Genomic DNA, 4,203 nt, shown 5'->3' with positions numbered 1-4,203 from the left:
GAGAGCGGCTCGTTGGTCTAGGGGTATGATTCTCGCTTCGGGTGCGAGAGGTCCCGGGTTCAAATCCCGGACGAGCCCTCAGAGGGGAGGGGCCYGCGGAAGCGCCCTCTCCGTTTTGCCGCGCCCGCGGGCGTTCCTTATGTTGCCGGGGACAAGGCGCCCGCGCCGGGGAGGACGCGGGGAGCAGCCCCGCGCGCGGGCGCCGTGCGGGCAGGGAGGCGCCGTGCGGGCCGCGGCAGAGCCGCCCTGCTCGTGGAGAGGCCTGGAGTCCGGGGGCCGCGCCCGCCCCGCCGCTGTTTTAGGGGTTGCGCGCGGTGCGGAGCCGCAGCCGCGCCTCGCGGAAGAGCGGGGCAAGCGGCGGGCGCCCCGGAAATGGCTCCCCCCCAAAAAAAAATAAAGAAATGAAGAAGACAAAAGTAGGGCTCGTCCGGGATTTGAACCCGGGACCTCTCGCACCCTAAGCGAGAATCATACCCCTAGACCAACGAGCCGCSGTGAAAGCRYTTTTCTCGCCGTTGCAGAGGAAGCACAGTGGCGCAGCGCCCTTCCCCCGACGCGGCAGCCGTTAACGGCTGCTCCAACTGTCGCGGCGCCCTCCCCAGCGCTCGGCCATGCCGGGCAGGTGTCAGAGCAGCCACAGGCMTTGCAGGCACGCGGAGGGGTGCGAGGTGCGTTTTGACCGGCCCAAACATTGCGGGAGCCAGAGCTTCGGCTGAATGTTTGCTGAACCTTTAGCTCCCGCAGAGAAATGCTCGGGCCTGTCAAAATGTACCGGAGCAATGGAGGCGGGAGCCACCAGTCTCGCTGGTGCGGSGGGTGGCCATGCTGGGCTGGCCGGGGATCCCTGCCTTCCACAGAGATCCTTTCCATCCTTTCTGAGAGGGCTCAGGTCAGTCTCAGCACCGCAGCCTGCCCTGCTTTCTGCACTCAATGCCCCAGGTTATTCGTGAGGAACGTGCACTGCTAACTGCACGCACCRTTTCTTTTACTCACTGTTTCTAACCTATCTAATATCTCTGTAATAACAGATGTCTGTGTGATATCTACTGAATAAAAGTCTAGCCATTGACTGCAGCGGACAAATCAMAAACCCTAATCAAAAGAGGAAAAAGAAAAATATCAGTGTTCATTTCCATAAAGTAAAACTGCACCACACCTAAGCAGTCATTACAGTATTTTCCCGCTTTGAAATATGGAATGTTTTTATGCAGGCTTATTTAGGTATCAGTCTTYTTGTAACAATAGTGATGTTGGTAAGGATACAGTTCACTCCTACTGCTGGCTACGTGAAGTAAGTTTGTTTCCATCCCAAGAAGCTGGTAAGAAAGTCAGAGGGAGAGACAGCTTTCATCCTATGGGATTTCATATATCAAGGTTATGAGGAAAYTATATATATAATATATATTATTATAAGGATATTTGTGTCTCAAATTGTCCCCTAGCATTAATTCAGCACTAGGAGTAGGAATGCCTAATCATTAGTATCTCCCCCCCCAGCAGAATTCTTTTCCTTATAGCCAAGTGTTCCAAGATAGTGGGTGATCCGAGCTCTTCTTCCTAAGCTAATTACAGAAGACACATCCTTACAAACCTCTTAAGTACTACACATAATTACTATACTGCCAGCTCAGCTCGGGGGGTTTAAAGAACCTCTGTGTCTCTATTTAACCAGAGTAAACACAAATGTAGCACTAGTTGACAGTCACAGCTTCTTCCCAGCTTGCAGAAGAAAAATTAGTCTTTCAAGAAACACACAATACTTYATCTTACAAGTAATGCCTCTCTGTTTTCTTTCTCCTCTTTTTTTGCCCTCCTCGTATGAGCAAAATGAGCAAATTAGGTGTTTTCTCCCCTCCCCTCCCCCCAGGAATGCATGTCTGCAAGCAGCAGTTCAACCACATGTTCTCCTGTACAATTCCTTTAGGAGTGCTCATTCTGTAACTATGTCTCAGAACATGTTATTTTAAATTCACATAATCCTGGACCTGAAAATTAAAGCAAGAGACTTTGCAAGAAAAGCAAGAAAAACRAACAAACAAAACCAACTTTTACCTATATTTTGACAAGCAGCTGAGCGAAAAGAGATGCAGTTCCAACTAGAGGATTATTAAAAACAATCTGAGTATATTCACCTGTTCTAAAAGATGCTAACCTGTTAGCATTTTGACATCATGGTCGTACTTGCTTCTGTTGTTTCTGAACAGCCTTCTGAAAAAGCACAGTAATTAAGGTCTGAATTTCTAACAAACATAAGCAGCAACTGCAGAAAAAATGATTAACTTCCTCCCCAAATCCATTTTAATTTTCTTTGTAATAAACAGAAGCAAAAAGGACAGAAAAGCCTGGATTGCTGATTTTGCTGCCTGTGTAAGGAAGTTTGGAAATCAATTTGTCAACTTCATAGGAACCTGCTGGGAGCCTCTGTGGTGCCCGTCACCCCTCTGTTTGAGCAGTCCTGTTCTGTCACTCCCTGATCCTTGTCTGACCTTAACAGGAACAAATCCACCTGGAAGAAAAATCTTCTTCACTGCTCCACACACACTGCTTCTTCACTGCTCCACACTCACACAGAAGAAATGAGTTTACTGTCAGCTCAATTAACTGAATTACTGAGGAACCTGTTAAGTATCAGCATTATCATGAGGCAGAGGGTGGAACTGCACAGCTAGAGAGATAGAGGCCCTCAGGGCAAGTGAAGAACCATGTACGGGAGCTTCCCTGCGTGCCCCGAAAATAACAGAAGATACTAACTCAATCACCTGAAAAACAGAAACAAAAGCTACCCTACAATGGGTATTTCCCAGCTATCTGTGTGTATTGATCAGCAGTAATCTTACCCATTGWTTTAGCCACTCATAGGGCCCTATCTGTGACGACCTTATCCCAGCACTATCAGGGAAGGCAGAAAATGCAGAATTCCCCTGGCAAAGGGACACATGGTGTGACTGAACTGGGGTCATTAGCACAGAAAAAGAGGAGGTATGAGTAACACTGAGGGCCCAGAAGGTAAGTAGTGAACATTGGTACGTACTTTGGGCTGTAATTTCCACAGAAGGGAAGAGCTCTGAGGGAGTATTGAAGCAAAATGGTAGAAAAAAAAAAAGAATTTGGGCTTATTTATTATTGCCCATCCGTTTTTGCTCCGCTTGGAAAGTGCAGATTTAGATCAATTGGCTGAAGTCCCCCTGTGAGGAAAGTCAGAGGCACTAAGCCAAGCAAGGCAGGAATTCCCTCGGCTGCAAAGAGGCAGCTCCTCGCTACTCCACGTTCCCAAACGCTCTCCTGGCTTTCTGGTAGTCCAGGTCTCTAGAAGTGCGAGCAGCGTGTAGCTGGTGAGCCTGCTCCAGAGCCTTCCCTGAAGGCATAGATAACGAATGTGGAAGCCATTTCACTCGGATCCCGTGGAAGCTGGGAACACCTTGCGCAGGAGCGGGAAAGGAAGGGAAGGGAAACCCTCCCACAGCAGCGCTCTGCAGCCGGGGGTCTGCCGGCCCTGGGGATGGCTTCCTCGCGGCGCTCGGCTGCAGGGCTGCGCTGCGGTCCCTCGCAGAGCCAGACGTGACCGGGAGGCAGGGCTGCGCTACGGGCACACGAGAGGACAAGCCACAGCGCGGCTTGGGGCTGGGGCTAACCGCGCGTATTTTAGGCCTGTGAAATCGCACGCGGTGAGCAATAGTCTTGTGATATGACTAAGCCTGTGCAGCTTCATTAAAAAACACTGTGTGGTGCATATATATATATTTATATATAAAAATCGTACACAAAGAGGTTCCCAAAAGAGAGGGGGTGAAAGCGGGAGATAGAGGAAGCCGTGTGAGAGCGCGCTCCCAGGTCAGCTCTTTCCAGGCAAAGCGCATATAYTTATAGTAACATATAAAAGCGCAAGCCCCTTCACAGCGCCGGCGCAGCGGAGAGGCCGCCGAGGGCGCCCGCAGCGAAGGCGCCAAGGCGGCTCCCCAAGGGGCAGGAGCGCGGGCAGAGGCTGCCCCTGGCGCCGCCCCGGCTCGTGCCGAGGCGCTGCCGGTGCCCGTGCGGGGGTGCCCGTGCGGGGGTGCCCGTGCGGGGGKRCCCGCGGCAGGACGGACCGGCTGGCAGCGGCAGGCGGCGCTCGAGATGGCCGCCACCGCCCCGCCCTGTAAATCAGTGCGGGTCACGTGGCCGGCCCCCGGGCGCCCGGATAGGACGCCCGGCCTCCACGGCGGC

At 52.0% G+C, this 4,203-nt stretch overlaps 2 non-coding genes across 2 annotated transcripts; one reads left to right on the top strand and one right to left on the bottom strand.

Annotated features, from left to right (window-relative positions):
* Positions 1–6: 6 nt before the first annotated feature.
* On the top strand, positions 7–78 carry TRNAP-CGG. Its single transcript has one exon. It is a non-coding gene; the product is annotated as a tRNA-Pro (tRNA).
* Positions 79–419: 341 nt separating this feature from the next.
* TRNAP-AGG lies at positions 420–491 on the bottom strand. Its single transcript has one exon. It is a non-coding gene; the product is annotated as a tRNA-Pro (tRNA).
* Positions 492–4,203: the final 3,712 nt, after the last annotated feature.

The sequence above is a fragment of the Nothoprocta perdicaria genome, unplaced genomic scaffold (assembly GCF_003342845.1).
Source record: "Nothoprocta perdicaria isolate Ctin4 unplaced genomic scaffold, notPer1 scaffold_212, whole genome shotgun sequence".
Classification (NCBI taxonomy): domain Eukaryota; kingdom Metazoa; phylum Chordata; class Aves; order Tinamiformes; family Tinamidae; genus Nothoprocta; species Nothoprocta perdicaria.
This window is presented reverse-complemented; position numbering and strand designations above follow the sequence as displayed.